General features: G+C 50.9%; 1 protein-coding gene across 4 annotated transcripts in view; it reads left to right on the top strand.

Annotated features, from left to right (window-relative positions):
* asic1b (acid-sensing (proton-gated) ion channel 1b) overlaps positions 1–24,625 on the top strand; it is a 1,118,762-nt gene that overhangs the window by 1,052,763 nt on the left and 41,374 nt on the right. The gene's annotated exons all lie outside the window — the stretch shown is intronic.

The raw sequence follows: 24,625 nt of genomic DNA, 5'->3' as shown, positions 1-24,625 counted from the left end.
CAAATAAGCCTTGCCAATGACCAGTTTCCTATCCATGCCATCTTTTTTTCCATGTGCTTTAGTGACCTGAGGGAAATATAGATGGAAGAAGGCTAAGATGTGATCCTGCCCCCACTGCCCCCTGCATTTGAATCGTCATTAACATGGAGCCTGACTACATGAAGGTGAAGTCAGTGCTGGTCAAAGAATCGAGGAGTGAAGGAGGGTAGAGTGAGGTTAATAGAAAGGAAGGCAGAAAAGTCACTGAAAGACAAGACAGGATTGGGTAGCACAATGGCTTGCACAATGACCTTTCACCTCTGGGGCCTGGAATCAAATCTGAATCAGTCACGAAGGCCTGGAATTTTATTGAATCGGGTTAACTGGCGAGTTAAGATGGCAGGCGGGTCCTGATTTCAGATTCCCAAACCTGTTCAGCCTGTCTAATTTTCGGGAGTGTCTTTCAAGGGTGCGGGCTGGATCCAGTCAAAATCTTGCACCAGACCCTACTGGCCTATCCGGCTTCCATTGTGGAGTTGGGCCAGGTTTTTAAGCAGTCGTGGTTCACTGCCCCTTAAGAGGTGCCATGAACCATAGTCTGCATGAGGGGTCCTTTTAAGAAACAAGTTCAAAAGGTCTTCCTCAGGCCCCCACCATCCACCCTCATGCCCCCTATGCCAGGCTCGGCCACGCCACAACCCGGGATGCATTCTAGCTCTCGAAAGTGTACAGTGGGAAGTCGAGGGTGAAGATACAGGTCACCTCAATGTGGTGGCTGCAACGGGCCTTTAGGAAGTGAATTCAGGCAGTCTAAGGCTATACGAGTGAGCATCATTTGCTGATTTGACACCAGTTGGTGATTCCACTCAGAGAGCCTACAAGGATGGTCAATGTAGCAAACGGAAAAATGCTGAAAGTGGAGTCGGACGTTTCAGTATTTGATCAAGAGTAGCGCATAGCAGCCGAGAGACTCATCCTCTACTGATCCAAATATCCTGCCTTGGAACATCACCAAATAGAGGCAACCTATCAGGGTTAGGAAGATGCGCCAGGCAGTTAGACATGCTTGTGCCCGCTCATTACCAACAGAGTGTGGCAAACACTGGGTCGACATACGTCTAGAAAAACTATCTTCATGTGATTCTCGTGGCAGCTATTTTCGAAAAGCTTCAGTGGGGTGCTTGTTGTTTGGAGTAAGCAGAACAATGACGATTGTCCCAAAAGAAGCTGCATGTTGAGATTGGTCTGCATCCATGATTACCCCGTGCGAGCAGAGTTCCTGTTAAACTAGCCCAGTGATGCCATCACACTTGATTATTCACCTTTTGATGGTAAACTGCCTGTCAAGGTTTCTAGTGCCTCCTTCCAGTAATCAGTAATCCCGGGGAACTATGGGACTTCAAAGCTCCATCAGGCTTTCAAATCTTAATTTGAATCAATTCTGCTCCTGCACAAAGACATTAAGCATCTCTCTGGATCAATCAGTCTAATCTTCCTTAAAAGTTCAATTTAGCCAGTGGATGCGCAGTGATGGTTTCAAGGAGTGTCAATGTTAAGTAACAATTACAGTGAAACACTCAGACACAGCTCTTAGTGCTTTTCATGCTGGGATTTCGAACCAGGATGAAGGCATTATTGTCTTTTTTATCGTCATTTGTGTTAAACGTTGCATGCAACAAATGTGGGCATTCTCGCAATATCATTTTGCCCGTTTGACAGCGCTCGGTAATCCCAACTGAGTTCCCTCACAGACTGGGAAGGAATGTTGGAGCAGTCCTCACACATTCCCGATCACTAAGGTTTTTCTGGCAGCACGGTAGCACAGTGGTTAGCACAATTGCTTCACCGCTCCAGGGTCCCAGGTTCGATTCCCAGCTTGGGTCACTGTCTGTGCGGAGTCTGCACATCCTCCCCGTGTGTGCGTGGGTTTCTTCCGGGCGCTCCGGTTTCCTCCCACAGTCCAAAGATGTGCAGGTTAGGTGGATTGGCCATGATAAATTGCCCTTAGTGTCCAAATTTGCCCTGAGTGTTGGGTGGGGCTACTGGGCTATGGGGTTAGGGTGGGGGTGTGGGCTTGGGTAGGGTGCTCTTTCCAAGAGCCGGTGCAGACTCGATGGGCCGAATGGCCTCCTTCTGTACTGTAAATTCTATGAACCATTTACGTTGTGCGAGAAGCAGTTGACCAGCCTTGGTTCAGGAAAGAAGTGGCTGGATTCGCCGTTTCAGTGGCTAAGTGCCGGCTCGAACGGAGAATTTGCGGGAGGTTTGCGATGAAAAAAATTGGCGCTGACCGCTCACCGATTCCAGGACCAGTGAGGGGCTAGCAGCGCCGCCGAGTGAAACTCCCGCTGAAAACTGTCAGAGAATGGCCAGGTCCCAGGCCACGCATGCGCACGGCTTCTCCTCCCATTCTACCCAGTGTCCCAGCCATCCCCTATTTATACGCTTTTGATGAAACAAATAAAAATCAATAAATCAAACAACATGGTGTCGGCCGTGCGTGGACCCGACCCGCCATCACGACCCCCTGGCCACCCCCCACCAGTCCCCCCAGCCCTCGTGGAAGCCCCCCCCCCCCCCCCCCCCAGCCAGCGGCATGGATCCCAGCCATTCGCAGTCCGCAGCTGCCACACCGGGTTCCCGACCGCTGAGACCTCACGCGTCCCGCGCCATCGGGAATGCGGCCCATCGGGGGCGCAGCATCGCGGAAGGGCCGGCCGATGACGCGCCAACGCCGTTGCAATGGCGCGAGACGTGATTACGCCATTTCCGAGGGGGCGCAGCATGGCTGACCGTTGTCAAACCAGCGCCGTTCCCGATTTGGGCGTCGGAGTTGATTCTCCGCCCGATCACCGGTTACGATATCGGCGTCGAGCAACGGAGAATCCCGCCCAAGATATTTGCATTCGGACAGCTCCTTTTCCCACCTCCCACAGCATTTGACAGCCAATGAAGTGTGTTTGTAGCGTGGTAGCAGTTGTAATGCAGGAAGCATGGTGGTCATTCTGCGCAAAGCAAGCTCCCATAAGCAGCCATCTGATAATTACCTGATTATCTGTTGTTGTGATGTTGATCGGGGGTAAATATTGGCCAGGGACTGCAGGAGAATACCCCTGCTGCTCTTTCATATATGATCTCTTCCATCCACCTGGTAGGGCAGACAGCATCTCCAACAGTTCAGACCTCCATCAGTACTGCACTGCCAAGTGTCCGCCTGGATTTTTGCGCTCACGTCTTTCTGACTCAGTGGTGAGAGCGCTACGGTAAGAGTGGTGAGGAGGCATGGCTGGCCAGGGCCGGCGGTGGGAGGGTATGTATGGTGCAAAACACCAGTCTTGTACCCTAGGTGCGGGGGGGGCTCAACTCATACCTTTTGCCTTTACTGTTGCCCTCTCCATCCTCGAATGGTGGCCTCTGAACCTGGAAGACCAACCGCACGCTGCACTCAGGGACAACCTTCCAGCGCTCTGGGTCGAATGTCCTGGAGTGTGAGCCTGAGTCCGTGCGGCCATTTGTTTTGACAGGGTGCATTCTGGGCGATGCCTTCCTTCAGTCAAAGAGCATCACAAAGGTGTCTAACAGAAACCAAAATTGGAGGAACACAACAAAATGCAAAGGCATGAGGGGGTTCATGAGCCTAAACAAATCATTGGCAACGATACAAAACTCTAATTGTAAGGTAGTGCGATGGATAATCCGAACAATTGTGAGTAAAAGTTCAGCGATGCAGATGTATTCTTTTAGGTGTCCTAAGCATAGCTATTTTTCAGGTATGGTAAAACCGTTGTTCAGTTGAGTTTCTTGTTGATGTGACTGGATTTGAAGTTGATGCTGTATTTATATTACTTGTAAGACACTTATCTTTCTTTTGTGTCCAAGTGTGTTCTGTAAGAGTTTGAAATAGAAACAGCCTTGCATTTGGAGAGTGACTCATAGCTTGACAAAAGTAATTTGTCACTAAGTACTTTTGGAGTCAATGTTATTATGGCAGGAATTCTGACATCCAATTTGCACTTAGCGATTTTCACAAACACACAGGACCAGATTCTGGGGGTGAAATTGGACTTTTAGGGGCTCCTTAAAATTCTGAAATGGATCTTGTGGCACATGCACACACTTCTGATGCAAAGCGTGCCTGATACTATATTGTTAGAGGGGGGTAGTGCACAAACTGGAAATATGGCATCAATCAGTGAGTAACATTGATCTGATGCTAGTGCTCAACATGCATAATTAAGGAGTATGGTTGAAGGGATTGGAATAAGGGGCCCGGAAACAGGAGGAGCACCAGGGCCCATGATTCCTCCCCCTAGCCCTGGTGGCTGGCAACCTGCCACTCACTGCGAAGCCCTTGGCCAGATACATGTCATGGTCATGGTGTGACTCCAAACCAGACATACAAGGGCAGTTCCAGCCTTGACCACGGGGGGCAGCAATGTATCGATAAGTGGATCGCAGGACTCCCAGAGCAAGGAAAAGAGGGCGGTGACGTATCAGCGATTCAGATTTTAAAAGTACACATGTGTGGATATCAAGTCCAACAAGATCAGATTTGCCCCCTCTTTGACAATTCCCCTCCCCAAACTCAATGAGCAAACAACATGCTGGCTTCACTATTTAGGGACACATGCGAAGGATGAAGACTTTGGTGAGGTAGCCTGTAAAGCACCCATAGAGCTACACCTCTGCATTTTATGAAAGGAAATGTCACTCCCATTTGCCTTTTCATATTGTTTGTATGATAGTGAGTTGTTATGGGTCAGGGTTTAGAGAATCCCAAAGGTATCATGGAATTCACCTGACCCACAAATTTGAATAGATTGTGGTATGGGGAGCACACGGCCCACTCTACAGGTGTGGTACAGCAGAAATGGACGAGTATTTTTTGAGACAAAACAATGTTTATTCTATGAACTCAAGTTAACCTTTTTAAAACAAACAGTGTATCTTAAACAGAATATCTTAGCAACCATTAATTCAAATACACTCCCCAAAGAATACAACACAAAGTAATGTGTATACTGTTCTTTTAACATCCATAAGACTTAACAAACCTCCAAACAGAAGCACATCGGGGTAAGGGCAATTTATCAAGGCCAATCCACCTAACCTGCACATCTTTGGACTGTGGGAGGAAACCGGAGCACCCGGAGGAAACCCACGCACACACGGGGAGGACACACAGAGAGCGAGGGACACACAGAGAGCGAGGGACATACAGAGAGCGAGGGGACACACAGAGAACGAGGGACACATGAGAGCGAGGGACACACAGAGAGCAAGGGTCGCACAGAGCGAGGGACACAAACAGAGAGAGAGGGACTCACAGAGAGCGAGGACACACAGGTATTGAGTGACACAGGACAAGAGCGGTTGTCTTAGAGGAAAGATTGAGAGGTTAGGTTTGTATCCACTGGCGTTTAGAAGAGCAAGAGGCGACTTGATCGAAACATGTAAGATCCTGAGGGGGTATTGACAGGGTGTATGTGGAGAGGATGTTTCCTCTTCTCAAAGAACTCGGGGTCAATGTATAAAAATAACGGGTTGCCCATTTAAGACGGCAGTGAACATAGAACATGACAGCGCAGTACAGGCCCTTCAGCCCTCGATGTTACGCCGACCTGTGAAACCACTCTAAAGCCCATCTATACTATTCCCTTATCGTCCATATGTCTATCCAATGACCATTTGAATGCCCTTCGTGTTGGCGAATCCACTACTGTTGCAGGCAGGGCATTCCACACCCGTACTACTCTGAGTAAAGAACCTACCTCTGACGTCTGTCTTATATCTATCTCCCCTCAATTTAAAGCTATGTCCCCTCGTGCTAGACATCACCATCCGAGGAAAAAGGCTCTCACTGTCCACCCTATCCAATCCTCTGATCATCTTGTATGCCTCAATTAAGCCACCTCTTAACCTTCTTCTCTCTAACGAAAACAACCTCCAGTCCCTCAGCCTTTCCTCATAAGATCTTCCCTCCATACCAGGCAACATTCTAGTAAATCTCCTCTGCACCCTTTCCAATGCTTCCACATCCTTCCTATAATGCGGCGACCAGAATTGCACGCAATACTCCAAATGCGGCCGCACCAGAGTTTTGTTCAGCTGCAACATGACCTCATGGTTCCGAACCGCAATCCCTCTACCAGTAAAAGTGAACACACCGTATGCCTTCTTAACAACCCTCTGAACCTGGGTGGCAACTTTCAGGGATCTATGTACCTGGACACCGGGATCTCTCTGCTCATCCACACTGCCAAGAACTTTACCATTAGCCCAGTACTCTGTCTTCCTGTTATTCCTTCCAAAATGAATCACCTCACACTTTTCTGCATTAAACTCCATTTGCCACCTCTCAGCCCAGCGTTGCAACTTATCTATGTCCCTCTGTATGAGGAGAATCGTTTTCTCTCATGGAGAGTTGTGGGTCTCTGGAACTCTCTTCCTCAGAAGGCAGTGGAAACAGAGGGCGAAATTCTCCGGTATCGGCGCGATGTCCGCCGACTGGCGCCCAAAATGGCGCAAATCAGTCGGGCATCGTGCCGCCCCAAAAGTGCGGAATGCACCAACCTTAAGGGGCTAGGCCCGCGCCGGACGAATTTCCGCCCCGTCAGTTGGCGGAAAAGGCCTTTGGTGCCCCGCCAGCTGGCGCGGAAATGACATCTCCGGGTGGCGCATGCGCGGGAGCGTTAGCGGCCGCTGACGGCATTCCCGCGCATGCGCAGTGGAGGGAGTCTCTTCCGCCTCCGGCATGGTGGAGACTGTGGCGAAGGCGGAAGGAAAAGAGTGCCCCCATGGCAGAGGCCCGCCCGCGGATCGGTGGGCCCTGATCGCGGGCCAGGCCACCGTGGGGGTACCCCCCGGGGCCAGATCGCCCCGCGCCCCCCCCAGGACCCCGGAGCCCGCCCGCGCAGCCTTGTCCCGCCGGTAAGGTAGGTGGTTTAATCTACGCCGGCGGGACAGGCATTTTAGCGGCGGGACTTCGGCCCTTCCGGGCCGGAGAATCGCGGGGGAGGGGGGCCCGCCAACCGGCGCGCCGCGATTCCCGCCCCCGCCGAATATCCGGTGCCGGAGAATTCGGCAACCGGCGGGGGCGGGATTCAAGCCAGCCCCCGGCGATTCTCCGACGCCCCAGAGTCTTTGATTATTTTTTAAGACAGAGCGAGATAGACTCTTGATGAACAAGAGGGTGAATAGTGATTGAGAATCGGCATACTTGGTGTCCCTTGACTTCCAAAAGGTTTTTGACCAAATTTCACATCGAATCATACATAGAAAATAGAAGCAGGGGGAGGCCATTTGTCTCTTCAAGCCTGCTCCACCTCCCCCCGCTATCCCCTGATCCCTTTAGCCCCAAGAGCTATATCTAATCCCTTCTTGAAATTACACAACATTTTGACCTCAACTACTTTCTGTGGGAGTGAACTCCACAGATTCATCACTCTCTGGGTGAAGAAATTTCTCCTCACCTCAGTCCTAAAAGATTTACCCCTTATCCTCAAACTATGGCCCCTAGTTCTGGACTCCCCCACCATCGGGATCATTCTTCCTGAATCTACCCTGTCTAATCCTGTTAGAATTTTGCAAGTTTCTATGAGATCTCCTCTCACTTTTCTAAACCCCAATGAATATAATCCTAACCGACTTAGTCTTTCCTCATGTGACAGTCCCGCCATCCCAGGAATCAGCCGGGTAAACCTTCGCTGCACTCCCTCCATAGCAAGAACATCCTTCTTCAGATAAGGGCACCAAAACCGCACACAATACTCCAGGTGTGCAGTGCCCGAAACAATTGTAGTAAAGCATCCTAAACTCAAATCCTCTCACTATGAAGGCCAACATACCATTTGCCGCCTTTACTGCCTGCTGTACCTGCGCGCTTACTTTCAGCGACTGATGCACAAAGACACCAAGATCTCGCTGAGTATCCACCTCTCTCAATTTACACCCATGCAAATAATAATTTGCCTTCCTATTTTTGCGACCAAATGAAATGAAAATCGCTTATTGTCACAAGTAGGCTTCAAATGAAGTTACTGTGAAAGGCCCCTAGTCGCCACATTCCGGCGCCTGTTCGGGGAGGCTGGTACGGGAATTGAACCGTGCTGCTGGCCTGCCTTGGTCTGCTTTCAAAGCCAGCGATTTAGCCCTGTGCTAAACCACATTTATCCACATTATGCTGAATCTGCCGTGCATATGCCCACTCACTCAGCCTGTCCAAATCCCACTGAAGCATCTCTGTATCCTCCTCACAGCTCACCCTCCCACCCAACTAAATGTATCATCTCCAAATTTGGAGATGATACATTTAGTTCTCTCGGCCAAATCATTAATATATAATGTGAATAGCTGGGGTCCTAGCACAGGTTCCTGCGGTACCCCACACTGCCTGCCAATCGGAAAAAGACCCATTTATTCCAACTTTTTGCTTCCTGTCTGCTAACCAGTTAACCGGAGGCGATACTGAGCATGGTGCCTCAGTGCTGGGATCGCAATTGCTTCTAATTCACATAAAGGACCTGTATTCAAACATTCCATTCACAGTGGTCGAATTGTTAAAGGACACCTGGCAATCCAAAATGAGAGAACAAAATAGTAAAGTGGGGCGATCAATGACACACAAAAATGAATGACGACAAGTGCCAGGTACGGCGAGCAGGAAGGAAAAAACAGATGCGACATGTACTCCGTGAATGGTGTTGAAATGACTGAGGGTAAAGCTGGAAAAGATCTGGGAGTGTAAGGAGACTAAGTTTGCAACATTGATGTTTGTCTAAAGTGAACATGATGCCCAGATCAGTAAAACTGACAGATATTATTGCCTTCAAATTTGCTTATGGATTGAGTTTATATGACTTCAATTCCATTCATTACAATTCATTTGCAATTATAATTGCACGAGTTTCAAAACAAGACACAATGCCAATAATAAACTCCACAACATGCACTTGTAAGAGCTCTTACCAAGACAATAATTGCCTAAACAACTGCTGCCATAGCAACCCCCACTGCTCCTAATATACCACCGACTAAAATTGTATTCTGTAAATTTCCAACTCTGAGCAGCACAAAGTCAATTAACCTACATGAGTGAAGAGATGTCAATCATAGCATTGTTAAATTTATTAGATGGACTCACATTGCATTTAGATTAATTGTGTTGTGTGTGTTTTCATTATGGTTTAATTAATTATGAGCAGGGGCTGAAGACTGTCGATCAAGAGGCCTTCCCATGGGCCTTACTTTTGCAGATATTAACGTCAAACCTTTGTGAATATTATAGGCAGTGACATGCTACTGAAGGTGAGCTGTCATAAAATTGAAGCCGTCCCCATTTTTCAGTCATCCTGTGCAATGGCGCCAAGCTTTTGAACAACAACCTTTAGTGTCGTAAGACACAAGACAGGATTTGACATTAATCTGACACTGTGCCACGTAGGGAGATATCAGGCTGGGTGACCTAAAGCTGAGTCAGAGAGGTAGGTTTGAAGGAGTATCCTAAGAGGAGAGAGAGAGACGGAAAGGCGGAGAAATTTAGGGAGGGAATTCCAGAGCTGGGGCTCCAGGCAGCTGCCGCCACATCTGTTGGCGGTGGAGTGATTAAAATCAGGGATCTGAATTGGAGGAGCGCAGAGATCTTGGCGGGTCAGAGGAAGTTAAAGAGACGAGGGAGAGGGGCGAGGCTTTGCAGACATTTGAACACAAAGATGAGAATTTAAATGGTTCTGTTTCCAAGAGGTGTAGCAGTATAAGGCAGCCGCTGCAAATTAAACGTGGGTTAACGAATGATTGACAGGTTAAAGGTACCGTCAATGAAGGCTTGCTGCCTGAATGTGGTCGGTAGACCCTTTTACGTTTTTCAGACATCAGCTTTGCAATTCGGAAACGAAAAGCTTCTTAAAGTGGCCAAACGGGACAGATTATGAAGGCACATTTATACCTGACATGCTAGCTTCCGAGTAAGAGAGCTACGGGTGAATTATAACAAGTGCCACAAGAGGGATATAAATGGTATACTTCAGGTTTCGTAATACACTCTGTCTTCAACACTATGTTAAAAGTTAATTAAAACATTAAGTAATTAGATAAAAGGGTAATAAAGGTGTAGCACCATCGATCACACACGAGGCGAGACGTAGAGAACTTCAATCGAGGTTTATTGAGCAGACTTGTTCCCCAGCAGCTCAGTCACAGAATGCACCTGCGGGGAGTAAACCGGGTTCTTATACCCCGCCTATCTGGGTGGAGCCCAGTAGGCGGCAGATCCAATCGGGACCCAGCATCTGTCCTCCACCGCACCGTAGAGAGACCGTGTCCTGTCGGCCGTCTGGGAACGCCACGTAGGCGCACTGCGGGTTGGCATGGAGTAGATGTACCCTTTCCACCAGTGGGTCTGATTTGTGCGCCCGCACATGTTTCCGGAGCAGGATGGGTCCCGGGGCTGCCAGCCAGGTCGGAAGTGACATTCCAGAAGCGGACTTCCTAGGGAAGACGAGGAGGCGCTCGTGCGGCGTTTGGTTCGTGGTGGTGCACAGCAGGGACCGGATAGAATGGAGGGCATCCGGGAGGACTTCCTGCCAGCAGGAAGTTAGGAGACTCCTAGACCATAGGGCCAGCAGGACGGTCTTCCAGACCGTTCCGTTCTCCCTCTCTACCTGCCCGTTCCCCCGGGGATTGTAGCTGGTCGTCCTGCTCGAGGCTATGCCCTTGCTGAGCAGGAATTGACGCAGCTCGTCACTCATGAAGGAGGACCCCCTATTGCTATGGATGTAGGTGGGGAAACCGAACAGGGTAAAGATGGTGCAGAGGGCTTTAATGACCGTGGCCGCGGTCATGTCGGGGCAGGGGATGGCGAAGGGGAAACGGGAGTATTCGTCAACGACGTTAAGAAAGTACGTGTTGCGATCGGTGGAGGGGAGGGGGCCTTTGAAATCCCGACTGAGGCGTTCAAAGGGACGGGAAGCCTTTATCAGGTGCGCTCTATCTGGCCTGAAAAAATGCGGTTTGCATTCTGCGCAGATTTGGCAGTTCCTGGTGACTGTTCGGACGTCCTCGACGGAGTACGGGAGGTTGCGGGCCTTTATAAAGTGGTAAAAGCGAGTGACCCCTGGGTGGCAGAGGTCCTCGTGGAGGGTTTGGAGGCGGTCCACTTGTGCGTTGGCACATGTGCCGCGAGAGATAGGGCATCGGATGGCTCGTTCAGCTTTCCGGGACGGTACAAGATCTCATAGTTGTAGGTGGAGAGTTCGATCCTCCGCCGCAGGATCTTGTCGTTCTTTATCTTGCCCCGCTGTGCATTATCGAACATGAAGGCTACCGACCGTTGGTCAGTGAGGAGAGTGAATCTCCTACCGGCCAGGTAATGCCTCCAATGTCGCACAGCTTCCACTATGGCTTGGGCCTCCTTTTCTACTGAGGAGTGGCGGATTTCTGAAGCGTGGAGGGTCCGGGAGAAAAAGGCCACGGGGTCTGCCCGCTTGGTTGAGAGTGGCCGCCAGAGCTACATCGGACGCGTCGCTCTCGACTTGGAAGGGGAGGGACTCGTCGATGGCACGCATCGTGGCCTTTGCGATATCCGCTTTGATGCGGCTGAAGGCCTGGTGGGCCTCTGTCGACAGGGGAAAAGTAGTGGACTGGATTAGTGGGTGGGCCTTGTCTGCGTACTGGGGGACCCACTGGGCGTAATAAGAAAAGAAGCCCAGGCAGCATTTCAGGGCTTTGGCACAGTGGGGGAGAGGGAACTCCATGAGGGGGCGCATGCGTTCAAGGTCGGGGCCTATCACTCCATTATGCGCTACGTAGCCCAAGATGGCTAGACGGTCGGTGCTGAACACGCATTTTTCCTCGTTGTAGGTGAGGTTGAGGGCGTTAGCGGTCTGGAGGAATTTGCGGAGGTTGGCGTCGTGGTCCTGCTGGTCGTGGCCGCAGATGGTGACGTTGTCGAGGTATGGGAACGTGGCCCGCAAACCGTGCTGGTCAACCATTCGGTCCATCTCCCGTTGGAAGACCGAGACTCCGTTCGCGACTCCGAATGGAACCCTTAAGAAGTGGTATAGCCGCCCGTCTGCTTCGAAGGCAGTGTACTTGCGGTCACCGGGGCGAATGGGGAGCTGATGGTAGGCGGACTTAAGGTCCACGGTGCAGAAGACCTTGTACTGTGCAATCCGATTGACCATGTCGGATATGCGGGGAAGAGGGTACGCATCTAGCTGCGTGTACCTGTTGATGGTCTGACTGTAGTCTACGACCATCCTCTGCTTCTCCCCTGTCTTCACTACTACCACCTGAGCTCTCCAGGGACTATTGCTGGCCTGGATTATGCCTTCCTTCAGCAGCCGCTGGACTTCGGACTGGATAAATGTTCGGTCCTGGGCGCTGTATCGTCTGCTCCTAGTGGCGACGGGTTTGCAATCCGGGGTGAGGTTCGCAAACAAGGAGGGCGGTTCGACCTTGAGTGTCGCGAGGCCGCAGATAGTCAGTGGGGGTATAGGGCCGCCAAATTTAAATGTTAAGCTCTGGAGGTTGCATTGGAAGTCCAACCCCAGGAGAGTGGGAGCGCAGAGATGGGGGAGGACATACCGCCGGTAATTTTTGAACTCTCTCCCCTGCACCGTTAGGTTTGCGATGCAGAACCCTTTGATTGCAACGGAGTGGGACCCCGCCGCCAGGAAAAACTTTTGGGTGCTTGGCCGAATTACCAGGGAACAGCGTCTTACCATGTCCGGATGAATAAAACTCTCCGTGCTCCCCGAGTCGATCAAACACGGCGTCTCGTGCCCGTTCACCAGCACCTTTGTCATTGTCGTCTGGAGTGTCCGGGGCCGCGACTGGTCGAGGGTCACCGATGCCAAATGTGGTTGGTGCATCAGATCGTTGTCTTCAGGCAGTGTGGAGCCGTCCACACTGGGGTCCTTGCCTGTCAGCCAAGATGGCGGCGTCCATGGATCGCATGCTGCCGGGGGTGGACAAAATGGCCGCTCCCATGGGTCGCACGCGGCCGGGGGTGGAGAAAATGGCCGCTCCCATGGATCGCACGCGGCCCGTGGGTAGGAAGATGGCGGCGCCGGTCCCCCCCTCGTGGTGTCCGGGGTCCAAAATGGCGCCGCCCGTGGGTCGCTGGGGGGGTTGAGCCCGTGGTCCCGTTTGTTCCCTGGAGATAGCGGCAACCCCACGGGACTGGCACACCGCTGCGTAGTGCCCCTTTTTACCGCAGCTTTTACAGGTGGCCGAGCGGGCCGGGCAGCGCTGGCGGGGGTGTTTCGGCTGCCCACAAAAGTAGCAGCGGGCCCCCCCCCCGGGTGGTCTGGGATTCTGGCCGTGCACGCTTGCGGCGGGGTGGGGGGTGCCATGGGGTTGGTCGCGCCGGGGGTCCACGGAGCCCAAGGGGCTGCAGCACGGTCGGGGGCATAGGCGCAGGCGTTTTGGGAGGCCACGTCGAGGGAGGCTGCGAGGGCCCGTGCCTCTGAGTCCGAGAGAGTCTTTCTCTAAAAGTCTCTGGCGAATTTGCGACGGTGCCACACCTGCTACGTAAGCGTCTCTGATCAGGAGGTCCGTATGTTCATTCGCCGTTACCGCTGGGCAGTCGCAGTTTCTTCCCAGGATCGTCGGCGCATTGAAGAATTTGTCCAGCGATTTCCCCGGGGATTTGTCGTCTCGTCGCGAGCTGGTAGTGTGCGTAGACCTGGTTGACGGGCCTAATGTAGGTCTGTCTCAGCAAGTTGATCGCCGCTGGGAATTCTTCCGCGTCCTCGATGAGTGCGTAGATTTCGGGACTCACTCTGGAATGCAGGACCTGCATCTTCTGGTCTTCCGTTGGTCTGCCAGGGGCCGTTCGGAGGTGCCCCTCAAAGCACGCCAGCCAGTGTTTAAACGCCGATGTTGCGTTAGCTGCTTGGGGGCCGATTCGCAGGCACTCCGGAGCGATCCGGAGCTCCATATTCCTTTTTAAGTCTGCTCAATAAATTGTTGCACCATCGATCACACACGAGGCGAGACGTAGAGAACTTCAATCGAGGATTTATTGAGCAGACGTGTTCCCCAGCAGCTCAGTCACAGAATGCAGCTGCGGGGAGCAAACCGGGTACTTATACCCCGCCTATCTGGGTGGAGCCCAGTAGGCGGCAGATCCAATCGGGACCCAGCATCTGTCCTCCAATAGCTCCTCGGCATTCATGGTGTACCGTATTACCCCTAATACATACCACCACAAAAGGCATAAGTTTGAGTTTCTGCTGTACAGGGGGGAGAAGTTGGTTAGAGGAAAGCATGTTCAGGGGCTGATGAAGCAATTCTGGTCATGGATCAAAGAAGCGTGATTTAGCCAAGTATTGTACCTGGGTGGCACGGTAGCATAGTGGTTAGCACTGTTGCTTCACAGCGCCAGGGTCCCAGGTTTGGTTCCAGGCTTGGGTCACTGTCTGTGCGGAGTCTGCACGTTCTCCCCGTGTCTGCGTGGGTTTCCTCCGGGTGCTCCGGTTTCCTCCCACAAGTCCCGAAAGACGTGCTGTTAGGTAATTTGGACATTCGGAATTCTCCCTCTGTGACCCGAACAGGCGCCGGAATGTGGCGACGAGGGGATTTTCACAGTAACTTCATTGCAGTGTTAGTGTAAGCCCACTTGTGACAAAGATTACTATTGTTATTAAAAGGATGGGTTTAATGATGGGCTGAAACACTTTGCAGTCTTGTTTCCATGGAGCTATAGACCGTGTGAAGGCAAATTGCTGTGTTTTGGGTATGGATTTAGAAGATGATATTTTTAATATTCAATGCAGAAGAACACAATTGGAGAATTGTTCGCATGTCTGGGTACCCCATTGTATAGGAAGTATATTATAGCTTGGTAAGCATACAGCAATGATTTGCTGGATTGATACTGGAAGTAAGGCCTAGTACTTATGAAGAAGACATCAGAAATTGGAACCTTTTTCACAGAAACAGAGGAAGCTAAGACAGGATTGAACATTTGACGTTCCAAATTAGGCAGGGCTTGATGATGGCTGGTGGGCCTGCGGGGCGGGCTAGCTGATAGGGTCACGGATGGGGCACCCACCCTGGGATGGGCAGTATGCCAGGGTGGGTGCTAAAGGTCACAGTGCATGAGTCCACTGTTCGTCGTGCGCTCTGCTCTTCCCCTGCAGTGGGGCAGCACCTCGGCTGGGTGCACTGAGGGGTGCCAGCACCTGGTAGGCCACTGGCTCTGCTGGACCACGCCCATCTTGTTGATGGGTCGGCTGGGGTCTGAGGGTTCCTAGGGGTGTGGGCTGGGGCGGGGGAGTGGGCACCCATATGGCTGATGGCACTCTGCACATTTACAGGTCACAGTGGGTAGTCAGCAGACTGCGCAACCAGGTGACTGCTTTACAGACCTCGGCAACGGTGGTCTGTGTCCAGACACCCCGATCGCTGGGGAACACCCCGAACCCACGGTCCATATCCTGGTCAACCCCCGCTACTCCGCCCGACCCTGGCCGACGACCTCCCCAGCCAGCAGCACAACTGTCAGCCCACTGTTGCGGGTTTGGACATGTTTCTTGCCTCCTCTCTCTCCCTCGGCAGCCACAGCGCACGTTCCCCACTTTTCAATACCACAAGTGACAACATCACTTGCGCCTGGCAGGGGCGAAAAATGCGGGAGGCAGGAGAGCACTCGGTCAAGCCCATTAATGAGATGTTAATGCATGCGACTGTATGTTTTGCATGCCCACACTGGCGCAGGGCGTGGAATGCGCTCACGCCACCAGCAAGGCGCCAGAGCATGGTGGTACGTTGGGCGTCCAGCGCCAATCTCGATTTTCGGACGGCGCCCGATTCTCCGCCCAATTGAATGGAGAATTCACCCCAAATGTTTTTCGACAAGTGGCTATTGAGACAGATATAATTTAAACATTAAATAAAATGGGGGGAAAAGAAGCGCTCACGCCACCAGCAAGGCGCCAGAGCATGGTGGTACGTTGGGCGTCCAGCGCCAATCTCGATTTTCGGACGGCGCCCGATTCTCCGCCCAATTGAATGGAGAATTCACCCCAAATGTTTTTCGACAAGCGGCTATTGAGAAAGATATCATTTAAACATTAAATAAAATGGGGGGAAAAGAAGCACACGGGCAGCACGGTAGCATTGTGATTGGCACAATTGCTTCACAGCTCCAGGGTCCCAGGTTCGATTCCCGGCTTGGGTCACTGTCTGTGCGGAGTCTGCACGTTCTCCCCGTGTGTGCGTGGGTTTCCTCCGGGTGCTCCGGTTTCCTCCCACAGTCCAAAGATGTGCAGGTTAGGTGGATTGGCCATGGTAAATTGCCCATAGTGTCCAAAATTGCCCTTCGTGTTGGGTGGGGTTGTTGGGTTATGGGGATAGGGTGGAGGTGTGGACCTTGGGTAGGGTGCTCTTTCCAAGAGCCGGTGCAGACTCGATGGGCCGAATAGCCTCCTTCTGCACTGTAAATTCTATGATGAAAAGAATATTGTATGGGGGAAGGATGGAGAAATGAAAATGATTAGATGGCTCAGTGTTGATCAGTGGAGATATGATGATTGATGAAGATCCTAGAATTTTGTTTGATTGTCCAGAACGTCCCCTGCAGTGCTGGGATACAGGCAGTTTTTTAAACTTATGTGGTCATCGGATGTTGGCGCCAAGGCCAGTATTTATTGTGCCCATTTCAACCTTCAATGCATTCATACTAAAAGGCTGCCTATAATTTAACACCAGATTGGCAGCGTCCCGCATGTTCACACTGCTGCAGTATAGGTGGCAATCGAGGGTTAGTTTTTTTCAACTATATTATCAAGGCCAGGGCAAAGGGAGCTTCATCCAGCACCTCTTGCTGTACTTGACCTGGGAATATTTGATGCCAAATGTGAGGGACATGTTCCACCCCCAGCACTGCCACTAACAGCATAGCCAGAGGAGGCAAGAAAATTCATTGCAAAGGCGATGCTACTGAAATAGTTTGTATCAGAAAAAAAAGATTTGTGCAGGCTGTAATCGAATTGCAGTCAGGAACTCCAAACTGTTCATTGGCTTTCTCCCAAGTCATTCCCTGCTGTGTAGTAACTCGTGATGAATCAACTCAATCTCATTCATTATTGGCTAAGTAAGAAGCATATATCGAGTCATGTCAAGTTTCTCAAGTCCCTTGTTCCTTCAATAAACAAAGCCAATTATGTGGAGAACAAGCAGAGTCTGGCAGCAAGCTACAAGCTTGCAATGTGCTCCAGGGCTCGATCAAGGTTGTAAACCACAGAAGCCCACTGCAAGAGGCTTACACTAGACTGGCTGAAGGGAAGGTATCAGTGCCTTGTGCTCATTTGCAAATGCCCGTCCCACGTGGCATGGCTTGCAAGTGTTTAAGGCTCCGCGTGATTCCCGTTAGGGGATCTCTGTAAATTCAGTGGCGGATTGGCAGGAACTCCAGGAATATGGGCCTGGAATTTCGGGTGTTAATTGTAACTCTCCAAAACAGGTGGGCTCGAGTTGGATGGGAAGTTCAAAAGAAAATTGATTTCCAACTCTTATTACATCTGTGCCCTTCCAGTTTTAATAATGGTGTTATGGAGATGCGTTGTATAAAATATTTATTTATTTAGTGGTTAGCACTGCTGCCTCACGGCGCTGAGATCCCGGGTTCAATCCTGGCCCCAGGTCACTGTCCGTGTGGAGTTTGCACATTCTCCCCGTGTCTGCGTGAGTCTCGCACCCACAGCCCAAAGATGTGCAGGGGAGGTGGATTGGCCACACTAAATTGCCCCTTCATTGGAAAAAATGAATTGGGTACTCTAAATTATAAAAAATATATTTATTTATAACATTGGCTGGACTTACACATTCTTGAACCTTTTTGAAAAGAACACTTTTTCGAAGCAAAGGACACTGGCTTACAGCAGTTACAATGTCGCATTTACAAAGGACATAAGCTGCTTTTATGGAGACAATATGAAGCGCTCAGAGAGAGGTCACATGATCGAGCTCTTGGGTGAAAAGACACTGGATTTTTGGATAGTCCGAGAGATTGCCACAAGGGCAAAAGCCTTATCCGCCCCCAACCCCCCATCTTTATAGAACATAGAACATAGAACGATACAGTGCAGTACAGGCCCTTCGGCCCACGATGTTGCACTGACTCTGCAACCTCGCTCATAAAATTGAGCTGTTTGTGATTTGAAAAACCCAGCAGAAGACCTCATTGCTGCAAGTCAAGAGTTCTTAAAGGAGAATTCTGGATTAACAACACTGTCTACAGTGAGAAACTCCAAGAACCAGCAGCAACTGTGGATCCTTCAGCCGTGGACAAGCATCTGGACACTCCGTGAATACATTCTTGTGACTTGTTACATTGCCAAGTTTTTAATACCTGATATTCTGCAGAGTTTTACTCTTTTTGCATGCTTGCGGGGGATTGTGTGTGTGTGTGTGTGTGTGTGTGTGTGTGTGTAACCTTTTGTTAATTTATGCATCTTCACCTCAGTGAGTTTTAGCAATAAAACAAACTCTTTACTCGTTAACTTAAGAAGCCTGGCTAGCTATTTATTGCACCGAGCCCCACACAGTTAAATATTTATTAAATTGGCAATGTCACCACCTTTTGAAATTTAATCTCTGTTATTACAAATTTAGGTGTGGGACAAAGAATCAATTTATCCCGTTAACTTAGTTATAACAGCGGCAAGATGGCGGAGCAGGTGACCAACCCACTCCCAGAAGGCAGCTCAGTTAGTGAAACCTTTTAAGGAGCCTATGTGCGTCCGTTTTTACACGTGTTGTGTTTAACTTCAGCTGGCCTATCAGGGGAAAACAGCAGCAGCCAGAGCAGTGGCACCACGGCTGGCTCTGATGTTCAGAAGGGAGGGTCAAAGCGCAGAAGAGTAATAGTTATAGGGGACTCTATAGTCAGGGGCACAGATAGGCGCTTCTGTGGACGTGAAAGAGACTCCAGGATGGTATGTTGCCTCCCTGGTGCCAGGGTCCAGGATGTCTCCGAACGGGTAGAGGGAATCCTGAAGGGGGAGGGCAAACAGGCAGAGGTCGTTGTACATATTGGTACTAACGACATAGGCAGGAAGGGGCATGAGGTCCTGCAGCAGGAGTTCAGGGAGCTAGGCAGAAAGTTAAAAGACAGGACCTCGAGGGTTGTAATCTCGGGATTACTCCCTGTGCCACGTGCCAGTGAGGCTAGAAATAGGAAGATAGAGCAGACAAACACGTGGCTAAACAGCTGGTGTAGGAGGGAGGGTTTCTGTTATCTGGACCACTGGGAGCTCTTCCGGGGCAGGTGTGACCTGTATAAGATGGACGGGTTGCATCTAAACCGGAGAGGCATAAATATCCTGGCCGCGAGGTTTGCTAGTGTCACACGGGAGGGTTTAAACTAGTATGGCAGGGGGGTGGGCACGGGAGCAATAGGTCAGAAGGTGAGAGCATTGAGGGAGAACTAGGGAATAGGGACAGTGTGGCTCTGAGGCAGCGCAGACGGGGAGAAGTTGCTGAACACAGCGGGTCTGGTGGCCTGAAGTGCATATGTTTTAATGCAAGGAGCATTACGGGTAAGGCAGATGAACTTAGAGCTTGGATTACTACTTGGAACTATGATGTTGTTGCCATTACAGAGACCTGGTTGAGGGAAGGGCAGGATTGGCAGCTAAACGTTCCAGGATTTAGATGTTTCAGGCGGGATAGAGGGGGATGTAAAAGGGGAGGCGGAGTTGCGCTACTTGTTCAGGAGAGTATCACAGCTATACAGCGAGAGGACACCTCAGAGGGCAGTGAGGCTATATGGGTAGAGATCAGGAATAAGAAGGGTGCAGTCACAATGTTGGGGGTATACTACAGGCCTCCCAACAGCCAGCGGGAGATAGAGGAGCAGATAGGTAGACAGATTTTGGAAAAGAGTAAAAACAACAGGGTTGTGGTGATGGGAGACTTCAACTTCCCCAATATTGACTGGGACTCACTTAGTGCCAGGGGCTTAGACGGGGCAGAGTTTGTAAGGAGCATCCAGGAGGGCTTCTTAAAACAATATGTAAACAGTCCAACTAGGGAAGGGGCGGTACTGGACCTGGTATTGGGGAATGAGCCCGGCCAGGTGGTAGATGTTTCAGTAGGGGAGCATTTCGGTAACAGTGACCACAATTCAGTAAGTTTTAAAGTACTGGTGGACAAGGATAAGAGTGGTCCGAGGATGAATGTGCTAAATTGGGGGAAGGCTAATTATAACAATATTAGGCGGGAACTGAAGAACATAGATTGGGGGCGGATGTTTGAGGGCAAATCAACATCTGACATGTGGGAGGCTTTCAAGTGTCAGTTGAAAGGAATACAGGACAGGCATGTTCCTGTGAGGAAGAAAGATAAATACGGCAATTTTCGGGAACCTTGGATGACGAGTGATATTGTAGGCCTCGTCAAAAAGAAAAAGGAGGCATTTGTCAGGGCTAAAAGGCTGGGAACAGACGAAGCCTGTGTGGCATATAAGGAAAGTAGGAAGGAACTTAAGCAAGGAGTCAGGAGGGCTAGAAGGGGTCATGAAAAGGCATTGGCAAATAGGGTTAAGGAAAATCCCAAGGCTTTTTACACTTACATAAAAAGTAAGAGGGTAGCCAGGGAAAGGGTTGGCCCACTGAAGGATAGGCAAGGGAATCTATGTGTGGAGCCAGAGGAAATGGGCGAGGTACTAAATGAATACTTTGCATCAGTATTCACCAAAGAGAAGGAATTGGTAGATGTTGAGTCTGGAGAAGGGGGTGTAGATAGCCTGGGTCACATTGTGATCCAAAAAGACGAGGTGTTGGGTGTCTTAAAAAATATTAAGGTAGATAAGTCCCCAGGGCCGGATGGGATCTACCCCAGAATACTGAAGGAGGCTGGAGAGGAAATTGCTGAGGCCTTGACAGAAATCTTTGGATCCTCGCTGTCTTCAGGGGATGTCCCGGAGGACTGGAGAATAGCCAATGTTGTTCCTCTGTTTAAGAAGGGTGGCAGGGATAATCCCGGGAACTACAGGCCGGTGAGCCTTACTTCAGTGGTCGGGAAATTACTGGAGAGAATTCTTCGAGACAGGATCTACTCCCATTTGGAAGCAAATGGACGTATTAGTGAGAGGCAGCACGGTTTTGTGAAGGGGAGGTCGTGTCTCACTAACTTGATAGAGTTTTTCGAGGAGGTCACTAAGATGATTGATGCAGGTAGGGCAGTAGATGTTGTCTATATGGACTTCAGTAAGGCCTTTGACAAGGTCCCTCATGGTAGACTGGTACAAAAGGTGAAGTCACACGGGATCAGGGGTGAACTGGCAAGGTGGATACAGAACTGGCTAGGCCATAGAAGGCAGAGGGTAGCAATGGAGGGATGCTTTTCTAATTGGAGGGCTGTGACCAGTGGTGTTCCACAGGGATCAGTGCTGGGACCTTTGCTCTTTGTAGTATATATAAATGATTTGGAGGAAAATGTAACTGGTCTGATTAGTAAGTTTGCAGACGACACAAAGGTTGGTGGAATTGCGGATAGCGATGAGGACTGTCTGAGGATACAGCAGGATTTAGATTGTCTGGAGACTTGGGCGGAGAGATGGCAGATGGAGTTTAACCTGGACAAATGTGAGGTAATGCATTTTGGAAGGGCTAATGCAGGTAGGGAATATACAGTGAATGGTAGAACCCTCAAGAGTATTGAAAGTCAAAGAGATCTAGGAGTACAGGTCCACAGATCACTGAAAGGGGCTACACAGGTGGAGAAGGTAGTCAAGAAGGCATACGGCATGCTTGCCTTCATTGGCCGGGGCATTGAGTATAAGAATTGGCAAGTCATGTTGCAGCTGTATAGAACCTTAGTTAGGCCACACTTGGAGTATAGTGTTCAATTCTGGTCGCCACACTACCAGAAGGATGTGGAGGCTTTAGAGAGGGTGCAGAAGAGATTTACCAGAATGTTGCCTGGTATGGAGGGCATAAGCTATGAGGAGCGATTGAATAAACTCGGTTTGTTCTCACTGGAACGAAGGAGGTTGAGGGGCGACCTGATAGAGGTATACAAAATTATGAGGGGCATAGACAGAGTGGATAGTCAGAGGCTTTTCCCCAGGGTAGAGGGGTCAATTACTAGGGGGCATAGGTTTAAGGTGAGAGGGGCAAAGTTTCGAGTAGATGTACGAGGCAAGTTTTTTACGCAGAGGGTAGTGGGTGCCTGGAACTCACTACCGGAGGAGGTAGTGGAGGCAGGGACGATAGGGACATTTAAGGGGCATCTTGACAAATATATGAATAGGATGGGAATAGAAGGATACGGACCCAGGAAGTGTAGAAGATTGTAGTTTAGTCGGGCAGTATGGTCGGCACGGGCTTGGAGGGCCGAAGGGCCTGTTCCTGTGCTGTACATTTCTTTGTTCTTTGTTCTTTGGCTGTGTTTCCCTGGTCTCAGGAAACCTGGCAGGTAAAAAGAAGGCCGAGATCCATGAATAAGTGCTTTTACAGCACTGCTTGAGGACCAGGAGGAGAAAGACTGTTTGTCCAGACCTAACAAACTTACCCTGTAAACCTCACCCACCCCCCATGATCTGTCAGAAACCACCCCCCCCCCCCCCCCCACTTCCACGATCTCCAACAGCCCCTCGCGCAATCTCTTTCACCCTTGTGCAATAGACAGGGGCGTTTATGTTCTTGGATCTTGGCACTCTTCCCTTGAAGAAGTGTGAAGCAATGGAAGGATTTATAGGCTGATTCACAGTCCGACAGACGATGTGAACCATCTTCATACCAGCCGATAGGCTGGTTAATCCTGCATGGTGGGAGGGTCTTATGGACTCCCTTGTCCACGTGGGTCCTGCTAGGTATCAATCCGATATTCAGAGCTCCAGCCCCCAGGACTGTTTGGAGTGGGGTTCGAACCCTGTGCTTTCTGACTCAAAGAAGAGAATGCTGCTAGAAAAGCAAAGACTCACTTCACAGAGTCATGGGGCTGGATTCTCTGTTTCAGGGACTATGTCCCCCACGCCGTCGTAAAAACTGGCCTTTCACGGCAGAAAAACCGGCGTGAAAATGCCCCATGTACATAGCCCTGCAGGGGGCTGGCAAGGACCCGTCGGGAATCTCGCAGCTTTAGCCGCAGATACGGCCCCCGCACGTCCGGGTCAGAGGCCGCGCATGTGCACGGCGGTGACCTCCAGCGGCCGCGCGTGCTCCATGGCGGACTCAGACCGCGGAGCTGGACCTCCTGAATAGTGCCCCCGATCGGCCGCGGCCCGACCCGGAACCGCCCGCCCAAAAATAGCCCGGTCCCGTATGAGGCCCCCCCGCCCTCCGATCGGCCCACCCCCGACCATGGCGGCCGCGGGCTGAGTCTGCAGCCGCCACGCGAGTATCCCGAACGGCAGGGCCATGAGTGGTCCACGCCGTCGGGACTTCGGCCAGTCGGGGGCGGAGAATGGCGGGGTAGGTCTCCAGTAATGGTAGGGCAGCACGGTAGCACAGTGGTTAGCACTGTTGCTTCACAGCGCCAGGATCCCAGATTCGATTCCCGGCTTGGGTCACTGTCTGTGCGGAGTCTGCACGTTCGCTGCGTAGGTTTCCTCCGGGTGCTCCAGTTTCCTCCCACAGTCCAACGCCATAGGACATAGACATAGAACATGCAGTGCAGAAGAAGGCCATTCGGCCCATCGAGTCTGCACCGACCCACTTAAGCCTTCACTTCCTCCCTATCCCCTTAACCGAATAACCACTCTTAACCCTTTTGGACACTAAGGGTAATTTATCATGGTCAATCCACCTAACCTGCACGTCTTTGGACTGTGGGAGGAAACCAGAGCACCCGGAGGAAACCCACGCACACACGGGGCGAACGTGCAGACTCCACACAGACAGTGACCTCTGCAGGTTAGGTGGATTGGCCATGCTAAATTGCCCTTAGTGACCAAAAAGGTTAGGAGGGGTTGTTGGGTTACGGGGATAGGGTGGAGATGAGAGCTTAAGTGGGTCGGTGCAGACTCGATGGGCCGAATGGCCTCCTTCTGCACTGTATGTTTTATGTCTATGTCAATGGCCGCCGGTGGGGGATACGCGACGCGGCAGCTTCTCTGAGGATGCCGCTTTTCGGGGGCTGGAGAAACGGGGAACCGCCGCCCGTCCCGATTCCATGCGTGGAAATGGATTCTCCACCCCGGCGCCGGACGCGATTTCGGCGTCGGAGTGCGGAGAATCCAGCCCATGATCCAGGGACCTTGGGACTAAATCCACAACTCTGCTGTTTGCCTGTCGACGTTTGGGTAACTCCACACAGACAGAGGATTTTAACCTGGAACCTCTGGTACTTTCAGTTCTAAAGGAGTGCTGCATTATCGGAGGAGCGCTTTGTTTGCCTATTCGGATGGATGTAAAGATCCCATGACATATTTGAAGTCGAGCAGGGGACCTGGCCCTGTTGTCTTGGCCAACATTCATCCCCTCAAGCCACACCACTTAGAAGCGTCTGGTCATTCATCGCAATTCTGTTTGTGGGATCCTGCTGTGCGCAGATTGGCCGTTGTTACCTTACAACAATGGGGGGCACTTCGAAAGCAGGCCATTGACTGTGGAGCACTTTTAAATGTCCTGAGGAATGTGGAAGTTGCTATATAAATGCAAGATCTTTGTCAGTTTGAATTAAGAGGGTTAGACTG

Source organism: Scyliorhinus torazame, chromosome X, assembly GCF_047496885.1.
Source record: "Scyliorhinus torazame isolate Kashiwa2021f chromosome X, sScyTor2.1, whole genome shotgun sequence".
NCBI classification, from domain to species: domain Eukaryota; kingdom Metazoa; phylum Chordata; class Chondrichthyes; order Carcharhiniformes; family Scyliorhinidae; genus Scyliorhinus; species Scyliorhinus torazame.
The sequence above is the reverse complement of the archived record's forward strand: the minus strand, read 5'-3'. Positions and strand labels throughout refer to the sequence as shown.